Raw genomic sequence first — 13,235 nt, 5'->3', positions numbered from 1 at the left:
CGTCTCCCCTTCACTTCAATAGTTGCCCTTCTCTGGACATGCTCCAGCCCCTCCATGGCCTTCCTAAATTGGGGGGGCCCACAACTGGACACAGCATTTAAGGGGCTGCCCAACCAGCCCTGAGCACAGGGGAAGAATCACTGCCCTGCTCCTGCTGGCCACACCATTCCTGATCCAGGCCAGGAGCCATTGGCCTTCTTGCCCACCTGGGCACACTGCTGGCTCATGCCCAGCCTGCTGTCCATCAGTCCCTGCAGGTCCCTTTCTGCCTGGCTGCTCTCCAGCCACTCTGTCCCCAGCCTGTAGCGCTGCAGGGGTTGTTGTGGCCAACATGCAGGGCCCAGCACTTGGACTTGTTAAACCTCACCTTGTTGGATTTGGGTCCTGGATCCAGCCTGTCCAGGGCCCTCTGCAGAGCCCTCCTACCCTCCAGCAGATCCACACTCACACCCAGCTTGGTGTCATCTGCAAATTTGCTGATGCTGGACTCGGCCCCCTCATCCAGTTCATCAATGCAGATACTGAAATCCATGCTGGCTGGCTCTGACCCCTCGGCCATCCTGTGGGTGCCCTGTGATGGCACTCAGGGTGATCTGTTCCATAACCTTGCTGGGCACCCAGGTCAGGCTGACAGGCCTGGAGTTCCCCAGATCCTCCTTCCAGCCCTTTTTGGGGATGGGCTCACACTGGCACCTCCAGTGCTCTGGGACCTCCCTGCTGAGCCAGGACTGATGGTAAATGATGGAGAGCAGCTTGGGGAGCTCATCCACCAGCTCCCTCATCCCCCTGGGATGGATCCCATCCTGTCCCATACACCTGTGAGCATCTGAGTGGCTCAGCAGGTCACCAACTGCTCCCTCCTAGATTAGAAAGGCTGTTCTGCTCCCTGTGCCCATCCACCAGCTCTGGAGAACACTTATCCTGAGGGCAACCTGTCCAAATACTGAAAATTGACAAACAAGATATTAAGTAGCTTTGTCTTTTTCTTATTTTCAGTTACTTTATTCTCCCTCCTTCTCCCTCCTGTTGCTATAAATTTTTTTATAAAAACATTTTTCATTCTTTTAAGACAAGCCTCCAGGTTAAATTCTAATTGAGCTTTGACCTCTCAACTTCCCTTTCTTAATAACCTAATGACATCCTTATACACTTCCTGCAATTCTGGTCTTTTCTTCTCCTGAGTTCCCAGAAAAGCTGCATGGGAAGCCAGGACAGTCCTTTTCCTCACTAGATCATGTTTTGGCACACTGGGACAGGCTGCTCCTTCCCCCTTAAGATTACTATCTTGAAATGTGTCCATCCTTCCTGACCCCTTTGTTTTTAAGGGCTGTTTCCCTTCAAAAAATCAGTACCTGAATTGGTACTCCCAAAATCAGCATCCTAAACAGGCCGAAGTCTGCCCTTCCTAATTCCAGTGCAGAAGTTTGTTTGCTGCCCCTCCTTCTTTCACAGAACATTGAAAACTTGATTATTTCATGGTCACTGTGCCCCAGGCAGCCTCCGAGCCCCACATCTGCCACCAGCCCTTCTCTGTTTGTGAACAGCAGCAGACAGAGCTTTCCTTGGCAGTGGGAGTGTTACCAAAAATTCAGTCAAATGGAGAACTCCTTTACACCAATGCAGCATTTAGAAGCTGCATTCTTTATTCAGCTGGATGCACGGGGGATAGCTCCTCTCAAAGCCGTGCATGCTGAGTACAGGGAAGTTTCAGTTTATATTCTGTATATTGCACACATATTCATTGATTTTCCCAGACTAAACACATATATGATAATGGTTTCCCCAAAATCATTCACATATTTCCCCTCCCATTAACCCATGCATTCTTCTGTCCTGGAGGTCTCTCTGGTGGTCCCTGGTGGTCATGGACCCCAATGTTCCAGTGGCACTGGCTGTGACATTGGTCACAAGGGTTGCAGGCGAAGAGAGAGGCGAGAACGTTGATCCATGATCAGAAGGCTTGATTTATTATTTTATGATATATATACTACATTATAACTATACTAAAAGAAATAGAAGAGAAAGGTTCTCAGAAGGCTAGCTAAGCTAAGAACAGAAAAAAAAGAATGAATAACAAAGATCTGTGTCTCAGAGAGTGAGCGGGAGCCAGCTCTGCCGTGAGTGGTCAGTAAATCCAAACATCCACAGGAGATCAATCACGGATCCACCTGTTGCACTGCACAGCAGCAGATAACCATTGTTTACATTTGTTGCTGAAACTTCTCAGCTTCAGCAGGAAAAATCTTAATGAAAGGATTTTAATGAAAAGATGTCTGTGACACCTGGCTGAGCTGGCAGGACACTGAGGCTGCTGAACTTCCAGTTCCCCTTCTCACACAATGGGATTGTGTGGTTTTCATAGGCCTGGGGTTGTGGAGAACAAGCTCCAGGTGTCAGCTCACCTGGTGGAGACAATTTATCATCTCATAACATGAGGTCACAGAGTGGGCTATGACATCACAGAGTGGGTTATGTGAGGTGTTTGGGCAATATGACATCATATACTGCCTCTGTGACATCACAGAGCCGGCTGTGACATCAGAGGGCAGATGTCTGACATCACAGAGCAGACTGTGACATCACAGAGTTGGCTGTGACCAGCTGTGACCAACCATCAGAGATCAGCTGTGGGGCATTGGAGAACGGGCTGTGACATCACAGAGCAGGCTGTGACATCCCAGAGGGGCTGTGTGACATCCCAGCAGGGCTGTGTCAGGTCACTGGTTTGGTCACTCTGCCCCAGCCCCCCCTCACAGTTTCTCCCAACAAGTCCAAGGCTGTTCGTGCCCAGAAGGGTCCCTGTCCCCCAGGATCCCCCCGGCCCACCTGGAGCCACAGCCTCCACCAAAGGATGTTCCACAGGATCCACCCCAGAGCCTGACAGGGGACAAGGGGCCAGGACTGTGTGACCAGGACATCAAAGACGGGGATTGTCCAGGTCACTGTGGCCTGGGTGGGGTTCCCCAGGGCAGGAAAGATGTCTGGCAGCTGGAACAGGGTCTGGGAAGGGCCTCCGAGGTGGGGCTGGAGCCCTTGGGCTGTGAGCAGAGGCTGAGGGAGCTGGGCTGGTCCAGCCCTGAGCAGGGAAGGCTGAGGGGCTCCTCATCCCAGCCTGGCAGTGCCAGCGAGGAGGGGATGGAGAACACAGAGCCAGGCTCTTCACACAGGGCTGAGGGGAGACAAAGGCCAATGGGTGGAAGGGGAAAGAGGGGAGATCAGCCAGGACAGGAGGAGATGAAATGAGTCAGGCTGGTTTCAGCATTTCCTCAACACCAAGAGCAGCCTGACTTCCCATCTCCGTCCACCACTGACAGCTTTGCAAATCAGGAATTGTTTTAGCTGTTTTGTCCCCACTACAGAACGAGCATCCTGATACAAGAACTTAATTGTGCTTATATCTATCACATAACCATGTTTCTATAAAATTAATTTTAGTATGGAAATAACGTGTGAATGGTGGACTCATCAGATGCTGCTGGGGTGTTGCACATAGCTCAGGGAAGAGCGTGATTGTTATTAAATTGTGTCCTGTTCAACTGTGGTCCATTGGCCATGAAGAGAATCTTTCTGTGCCTCTGAGTCTCATCAGTTCCTGACCCCCCAAAGGACAGAAACCCTGATGAGCTGTGCTTCCCACTCCAGTAGTGGCACTTCCACCTTCCTCCATCCCCAGAGCAGAGCTGCTTTGTCCCAGAAAGTCCCTGGCAAAGGAGGCATGAAGGAAACAGGAGAGGCTGTGGGGATCAGGTGCAGGGTAGATCCAGGGACAAGACTGACTTTTGCATTTGATGGAGCTGTGCCTTCCCTTGGCTTTGTTGGCTGACAAGAAATGAACATCCCTCTGTGTCTCGGGCAGCTCCTTCTCCAAGGAAAGCAGGTGGGAGTTGGAGCCAAGGAGCTGAAAGCTGCAGGTGCAGCCTGGGCTGGAGGGAGCTCAGATTTGCACAAGGCTGCTCTGAGTGCCAGGGCTTGGATGGGGGAAATGGTGGGGTGGGGGTAGGGACAGAGTCACATTGAATGTCAGCTGAGAAGGGTCTTGACTTTCATGTCTATTCAAACTGCATGAGGAGGTACTTGGATTCAGTGTCAGCTGGAGATTGCACGTATCAATAAATTAATAGGGAGAAGAAACCTAAATTGGACCTAGGAAATCTTTTCTCACTGTCTCTTTAAATAGAATCTATTCAACTTGAATAGACTCCTGGAATTCATCTAATTAACCACAAAAGATTTGAAAATTAAATCAAATTACCCCCAGAGACTTGGCTTGTTAAGGTGTTCTGAATGTTAATGAGCCCTGGGACATTGAATTCCTGCACTCAAGAGCTGAAGGCTGAACAAGCCTTTGGAGCAGGAAAATTCAGCAGCAGCCTCCAAGGTGCTGAGGATGTCAGCAGCCCCCACTGAGGCCATCCCTGCCCAGAGACCGTGGGGGAATGGGCAGACAAGGAGAGCGTCCCTGGGGCTGGGGCAGCACAACTCAGAGGCAGCAGCGGCTCCAGCTGGGCAATGGAGTGTGGAATGTGGCTGGGAAAGCCCTGCCTGGGCTGGGCCAAGCAGGACACACAAGCCCTGACTCCCATCCCCCAAAAAACTCTCTCAAGGAAACATTTAAAAGGAATTACAATTGTTTGTGTACTCTGAGTTGGACTCTATGAAGAAATACCAATAAGAGATTCTCAGGAGCCCAAACCAACCAAACAGCCTTTACTGGCAGCTTTAGAAAATCAGCGAAACTTTGGCAAAGGGTTAATGATAACATGATAACATTGTAGTGGTTTTGGTTTGCTAATTTAAGATTTTTCCCATCTTGAGATTTCTTAATTAATGGATTGATGAGTGTGGTCGGTTTTAGTGTCGGTTATTTATTTATGTGTTTATTTTGTTGTGAGATAGGATTACAAGAAAGGTAAAGTAGACTTAAAATTTTAAAAGGGTCTAAAGAAAATTTTTTTAAAAGCAAGTTAAAAAAAAAGGTAGTAAGAATTAAAATAAATTCTTTAGAGCACTTTTTTTATTTACAAATTTTTTTAAATCTGACTATATAAAGAAAATAAAGTTTCTAGTGGTTTACTATTTCTAGAATTGTCTTTTTTTTAGTTTTAGGGTGATAAGTTTTTCTTGTTAAGATTATGGAGGTTTTTTACAGGAGGAAATTTTTTTTTTTTGTGGTACTTAATTTTGTCATGGATAACAGTTGTCTGGGGAACTTCATTATTGTGAAATTGTCTTTATAGCTACAAGCTTTTTTACAGCTGGTTGATGGGCCATGTTGACTTGTGGGGTATTGTTTTAAAGATGAGTTATAATAAAGTTTTTGTTCTTTACTTTTTAAATTATTTTTATCTCTGGGAATAGAGATCTTCTCTTGCGGATACTGAATTATTTATTTTTTCCTGTTTAAACTTCTCATGAAACTGCGGGTTTTTTAACATTTGTTTATTTTACCATGGAGGTTTTTGTTTGATACAAATTTGAATTTTTAAAAAAGTTTTGTAAAGAAAAAGAGTTTTTTCTTTATAGTTTATAGGAAGATTTTAGTTTTAAGATTAAGGTATTTTTTTCTTTCTTTTAAATTGGGATTTCATTTCTTCTTTACTGACTTTGGTGGTTTTATGGGGTTTTTTTATATGCTTGCATTTTGTTTTTTCTTTAACTGGAGGGAGGATTGAAGTATTGAAAGGGTTAACATCTGACCTGCCAGTAACTTGTGGTGGAAGTCGTGGTTGTGTTGTGCTACAATTGGTTTTATGGTTGGTTTTTGGCTTTTTTTATGTTTAAGTTTTTAGTTGTAAGGTTATTTTGTATGGGTTGTAGGTTGTAGGGGTTTTTTGTTTTAGTTGTGTTGGGGGGAGGGGACTTGGTAAGATTTCAATGGCTGTGTCTTGCTTTGTCCTGGTTGGGGTTTTGTAGCCTCTTGTTTTCCTGTTTGGGAGTTGTTGGGGTTTGGTTTGGTTAGAATGGGGCCAATGTAGAGAGGGGCAGCCTGGGGAGGGGAGCAGGAGCTCAGCCCATGGCAGGGTTGCTTGGTTTGGTTTGGTTTGGTTTGGTTTGGTTTGGTTTGGTTTGGTTTGGTTTGGTTTGGTTTGGTTTGGTTTGGTTTGGTTTGGTTTGGTTTGTTTTGGTTTGGTTTGGTTTGGTTGGGTTTGGTTTGGTTTGGTTTGGTTTGGTTTGGTTTGGTTTGGTTGAGATGGGGGCCAGGGCCAGGGCTTGCTGCTTCTTTGTTGTCTGGAAAAGAAAGAGGTTCCTGGACTTTTTCATCTTTAACATTTGTGTTTCACAGAGACGTGTTCAGTATCTCAGTGGTTTAACAGATTGTCACTTACACGAAAAAGTTTTACTTTTTAAAATTCTTCTCATCTCAAATCACAACAGACATTAAGTCAACATAAAACACTTCTCAAAGCATTGAGTTGAGCCATTCAATTTCACAAATTCTAAGCCTGTTCCATTTAATATTAATCAAAATTTGCAGGAGCACAGGAACAGAAGAAGACACAGAAAGATAGAAAGGCAAAAAGATGCAGAGAAGCACACACACAGTTACCAACTCATGAATTCCAACACTGTTCAGGTGGAAATTCCAAGAGGAGGTAGGGTCAAGATGTGTGCTTGCCTTGTGGTCAGTCTTCAATACCCCTTGGTCTCCCTGTGCCCCTCCCCCAGGTGGGCCTTGGGCTCATTTGGTCCCTCAGGAGCTGGGCTGGGGCTGCAGAGGTGGCTGTGGAGCATTGCCTGTGCTGTGCCAGGGACTGGCAGACACTGCTGGGCTAGGATAGAGGCTCTGAGGGAATTGGGGTTCCAGGGCAGGGCAAGGCTGGACCTGCCCCTTCCTCCCTCACACATGAAATGTTTTGAGCCAAAAATCTCCTCCAATCTGTCACAACAGGCAATGTTGGAGATGGAACACCAGTTCTGGCCATGGGCGCCTGAAAGAGAACGGCAGTTCTTTCCCATAGAAAGGAAAGCACAGAGCCCCAGTGTTTGGAAGGCTGGTGAGAGCCTCACTGGGCCAAGGCCAGCCAGACTTGTCAGGAATGGTAGATTTTGTCTGGGAGCAGTCTTTGGATTTAGGGAATTTTGGAGGTGAAAACACAATCTCGGCCATGGACTCCTGGAGAAGCAGGACATTCCTTTCCCAGAGCAAGGAAAGCGCAGAGATTTCCCCAATGTTTTGGGGACAGATGGGAAGTGACCCTTGAGAAACCACTGCAGCCAGATTTGTACTGGCAATATTCCTATGGGAACAATCCCTGGATATAAGGAAATTCAGAGGAGAAATCCCAAATCTGACCATGGGTTCCTGGAGGAGAAGGAGAGTTCTTTTCCATAGGAAGGAAAGCATGGAGTCCCTGTGCTTCAGCAGCAGATGAGAAGAGATCCTCAACATGCCAGGGTCAGCTGGACCAGTCAGGTGGCCCCTGGGAAGCCAAACCAACCAGACCTGTCCTTTGTTCCTTTGGTTTTATGGGGTCCCACACTGTTACAATGGTGCCTTGGATCTATGAGGCCCCACAGTGCCATAATGCTGACCTGTTTCTATGGGGTCCAGCAGTGTCACAATGGTCCCTTGATTACAAGAAGACCTGCAGTGTCACAATAGACCCTTGGTTCAATAGAGTCCCACAGTGTCACAATGGCCCCTAGGTTCCAGAAGGCCCCACAGTGTCACAATGGTCCCACTGATTCCATCAGCCCTTGCAGTGTCGCAATGGTCTTTGTGGTTCCCCAGGTCCCACAATGTCATGTGACTCTTCTTTTCCATGAGCCTTGCAATGTCACAATGGACCTTTGGACCCTGGGGGTTTGCAGAGTCACAATGGTCTCTTTGGTTCCACTGTGTCACAATGGACCATTGATGACAGGAGGCCACTCTGTGTCACCCTGGAGCTTTGGTTCCATGCAGGCCGGCAGTGTCACAATGAACCCTTGGTTCAATGGAGTTCCACAATGTCACCATGGCCTCGAGGTTCCGTGAAGCCCTGCAGTGTCACAATGCTTTGCTTATTCCATGGGGCCTCAGAGTGTCACAATGATCTCCATGATTTCATGAGTCCCCTCAGTGTCACAGTGGCCCCTTGGTTCCATGAGGCTGTCAAGTGTCTAAGTGAAGTCAAATGCTGCTAAGAATTGGTTTTTTGCTAAGTTTTAGGTTGAATATAAGTTATAAGCTAAGTTAAATATTGTTACGTGTTAGTCCTCTTTTAAATTGCTAAGTCATAGGTTATAATTTAAGTTAAATACTGTTTAGCAGCATTTAACTTCACTTAGACCTTGTGACTTAACCTTACCTACACGCCTGACTGATTCAGCTATCCAAGGCACTCCAACCCCTCAGGGAGCAGCATTTCTGCCACATTTCCCCAGCACAGGCACTCCTGTGTGCACACAGACACAAAGAGTCAGTGCAAGGCACCTGTGAGCAATTCCCCTGAGGGAAGGGAATGCTCCCTGTGGATCATTTGGCATCACCCCCGGGGGTGAAGGGCTGAGCCTGGAGGAGTGGGGGGATCAGCCCAGGCTCTGTCGTTGTTCAGGATCCCCAAGTGCAGCAAACGGGAGAGTTCCCGGCTGGGAGTGGCTGCACTCAGAGGGAGACGCTGGCCCAGGAGTGTCATTATAGGACACAAAAGAACACAAGCTCACATCGTTGTTCTCATGGTGAAGAAAAAAGGGGAAGTTTATTTTCTGACTCCAACATTTACAGTTTTCCAAAAGTGACAGTGGATTGGAGGGTGACAGTGACACCTCTCCAATGACACTGGACAAATCAACAGTCCATCAACTGTCTCCTCCTCCATAAAGAAATGCAAAACAATGAGTTATTTATAGAAAGTGTGTGAGAAAGTTCACTACAAGAATGTCAACATCAGAAGGCTTAGAAAATCTTAAAAAACCAGGGCAACATCTCACCGTTTTCCTTTAAAAATGAAAAAAACCGAAATGAACAATATGATAAAGAAAACATGAACACTGTTCAGTGTCCACTTGCAGAGGAATCATCAGAGTGATCACTCTCATCATCTGCATCTGAATCATCACTCAATGATTCCCCCGCTTGATGCCTTCCAGGTTGGTCACAGTTTCGGTCTTACTCATCAGCTGGATTCTGTCTCTGCGGTTGCAGGTCAGGGTGAACACACTTCAGAGGTACCCAACGTACCCCAGTGTGTGTGGATACACAAGCATGCCCGTGCCCCAAAGCGATAAGGTCATAAGAACATTCCCACTGTTTGGTGACTAAATTCTGCACCTGTACCTTCACTCGAGGCTGATGTGCCTCCTCCGCAGCCTGCAATGAGAGATGGTGATTCAAAATGACAAGGTTATTTGAGTTCTGCAGCACAGTGAGATGATTGATTGTGCACAAAGCTTTTGCCAACCGGCTGTGCGGGGTTTCACCCTGCATTCCCCGTTTTTGGTTTTGAAGAACCTGCTCCACAGTACCATGAGCGCATTCTACAATAGCTTGACCAGTCGGAGAATGAGGGATACCAAACTTGTGCGAGACACCCCACAACTGCAGGAACTGCCGCACTTTTGCAATGCGTAAGCAGGAGCATTGTTGGTTTTCACAGCAGAAGGTATGCCCAGAACGGCAAAGACCAGCCTCCAGTGGGCAAGGACGTCACGGGCCTTCTCCCCAGTGTGAGCCGAAGCCCACATCGCAGAGCAGAACGTGTCCACAGTGACATGCACATACTTGAGCCGGCCAAACTCGGCAACTTGGGTGACAGCGGTCTGCCAAAGCTCCAAGGCCCTAAGGCCTCTGGGATTTACCCCAGCCGGCAAAGGCGGAGCAAGTGTGTGGCAGTCATCACATGACTCAACAATGTCACGAGCCTTAGCTGGCATCAGCTGAAACTGCTTCTGCAGGGTATGTGCATTTTGGTGGAAAAACCCATGTGATGCCTTGGCCTGCATGAGTGTATCAGGCTGAGGCGCTACCCATGCTGGGTTAGCCAACTTGTCAGCCCTCGCATTACCTTCCACTATAAAGTCTGGCAAATTGGTGTGACTCCTCACATGCAAAACACAGAATGGATGAACCCGGGCCTGAATGGCACACCACAAGGTCTTCAGTAAATGAAACAAGGCAGGATTACTGACCTCCTTCAAAACGGAATGACCCAAACTCTGTGTGGTATTGGCCACATAGGCGGAATCCATGACCAAGTTGAAAGGTTCCTGGGAAAATTTCCCAAATGCCATGACAGCAGCCCTCAGTTCAACAATTGGGTTGACCCATCCTCATGAGCTTCCAGAACCTGTCACTCAGTTCCATCCCTCCAGGTAACAATGGCCTTTCCTGTTTTCCCTGAACCGTCAGTGAAGACGGTGGGTCCTTGCACAGGTTCCTGGGTATTTTTGGGCTGCTAAGGGATTTGTGTGAATTTTGCCATATGCAGTAACCTATGACTGGGCAGATGATAAATGATCTGCCCTGAAAATTTTTCCAGAGCACTCTGCAGGGACACACTGTTTGCAAAGCTCCAGTCAAAATCCCCCGTTGCACTGGGAGTATGATCTTTGCGGGATTCACACCCATCAATTGCAAACACCGTTGCTGGCATTTGATTGTCAAGCGAGCAATCAGCTCAAACAATGCATTGCCGTCTGCTGTGGCAGATGGGGCAGAAAAACCCATTCCAACGCATGCAAGGAATCGGACCATTTGTCACTCCATTGGCCAATGATGCCCGTGGGATATAAATCTGGAGTGGTGATGAACACAGTGACATCAACGGAGGGATCAATGCGATAAACTTGGCAAGCCAAAACAGTTTGCTGAACCACCTCCAACACCTTACATGCCTCAGGGGTCAGTGTGCAAGGTGATTTTAGATCAGAGTCTCGTTTCAACAAATCATACAGAGGAGACAGCTGTGCATCGGTTAGCCCCAAGTATGGATGTAATTAAAGTTGCCAGGACAGACAAGTCTGGCTGGTCATTGACTCCTGAGTGGCAGCACTCATCTATTTTCCAAACACTGGAAAGGGCTCTGTGCTTTTCTTTGTATGGAAAAAAAATTCCACTTTTCCAGGCACAAATGTCCTAAATTAGGACTCTGCATTTGTGATTTCAAATATCCAGGGGTTGCTCCAAGCAAACCTGCCCGGACAGACAGGTCAGGCTTATCTTGGCCTCTTAGATGGCTGCTGTTCATCAGCTCCTGAAACACTGGGGCTCTGTGGTTTCCTTCCTATGGAGACCAATGTGACATTTGAGAGCCTTGTGAAATGAAGGGGCCATTGTGACACTGCAGAGCCTTGTGGAACCAAGAATAGCATTGTGGCTCTGTTTGGCCGCATGGTCCCCAGGGGCCAGAGCAAAGCAGCGGTGTGGGAGTTAGCCCAGCTGTAACTCAGAGTCAGACAGATTTTACCCTGGAAGAACTGGGCGTGAATTTCAAGTTCTAGGAGTCATTCGATTTACTTAGGGTGAGCTTGCGACATTTTCCATAAGCCTTTAGTGTTGTTATGCTAAGTTCTCCAAGTTTTACTCCTGTATTGGTTTATTGGTAACTTGTTTCTTCTATATGGTTATTATTCTAGTTTTCTAGCCCCAAGTGTCTATGTTGTGACTTCGTCTTTGTCTCAGGTTTTACGATACTGCCCCTCGTACCCTGCTTGAATTCTCCATGTTTATTGTTTTTCACCCTGTAATTAAAGTTCTTTTCGGGAAACTCCATCGAACCCACTTCTTTTCATTTTTGCCACCCTCGCCCAGCTGAAGTCAGGGACTCAGAGAGGTTTGTCGCAGCCACCCTCATTGTGACATTTGGCACCCAAACAGGCACCATGACATTCAGGGCTCACTGTGTCAGTCATGTCAGCTGGGGTTAGCTGATGGATAGGTCAGTGCTCCCCGGGATTTTGGATTGTGCAGGCCTGGCGGATTCATTGTTGCTTCAAGGGACCTCGGCCCAGGATCGGCAGGGTAAAAAACGGTTTCACCTGCATAGGATTGCAGGTGGGTTTGGGGAAATGCAAGACATTTATTGCCCATTTTGCCACTGTGTTTTTACAATATGCACCCAAGTCCCATTATTTATTTGGTGTGTTCTGGTGGCTCTTGCCCCTAAGGTGGAGAAGGAGAAAAATGGGCAGCTAGATGTCCAAAGTAGAAAGGAGCATATATGGATGCTTTAAGTTAATTCTAACAGATTTTGACAAAATATTTTCAAAGAACAAATTAAAATCAATCATGAGGTGGATCATTAAAAATTTTCCAGATGCCTCTGCTGATGAAATCCATACCACTGAATTTTAGGACTAAGTGAGACTTAAACTGTACAACCTTTCGATCAAAAGGGAGCCCATTGCAGCCCACATGCTCCCCATCTTCCATACCATCTTTGAGACCCTTCACCAGCAAGCAATGTCTCAAAAACTCAATCCGTTGGTTGCTTCTGACTCAGGACCTCCCAGCCAACATGCCTTTCTCAGACCTTCCACAATGGTCCAAGATGGCAATGGCCACGTGGTCTAGGAATATCATGCCCTGGAGACTCAAGATGAAAGGAGCCAGAATGTGGCTTGGGAGCCGGATCATCCTCCCTCCATCTGGTGTCCTCCACTTCCTGCTACCACAACCTTCTCTTCCGCCCCGAACAAACCTCCAGACTCCATCCCCACAACTGTGGGTCATGTCCCTACAGTCAATAATTCCACTTTCACCCTGGGCAATGCCTCCAGAACTCTACCCCGGAAGTCTGCCATCGTAAATCAAGACCCTTCCTCCCCAACACCTGACAAAATGGCAGTGCCCTTTGCCTCACCCTCCAGCAATAATATAACCCCATGGTCACAGATACTAAGCCCAACTGTCACACTATTTCTAATCCAAATGTTTCTCCTCCAAGTTATTCTTCCTCCCTCATTGCCCCCGTATGCTATGAAAGAAGGGGGCAGAATCCTAGGTATCAGCCATTGGTTTACGGGGAAATCAAGGATCTGTGTAAGGCAGCTAAAGACCATAGGAAGGACTTACTTTGTTTTAATGGCCTAATGAGGGCCATGTTTACTACACATCATAACTCCCTATGATTTAAAATGTATTAGGACCATGTTGTTGTCGCCTACAGAATACAGCCTGTGGGAAGGGGGATGGAAGTGTTTACTACATCAATTAATAGGAGACTATGCTAATAATGAGGCAAGGGCAGAATTGACAATCAACCATCTAGCTGGAGAAGGACAGCAAAGCCGACTAGATGATCAAGCAGCAGGTA

The sequence above is a fragment of the Melospiza melodia genome, chromosome 7 (assembly GCF_035770615.1).
Source record: "Melospiza melodia melodia isolate bMelMel2 chromosome 7, bMelMel2.pri, whole genome shotgun sequence".
Lineage (NCBI taxonomy): Eukaryota > Metazoa > Chordata > Aves > Passeriformes > Passerellidae > Melospiza > Melospiza melodia.
This window is presented reverse-complemented; position numbering follows the sequence as displayed.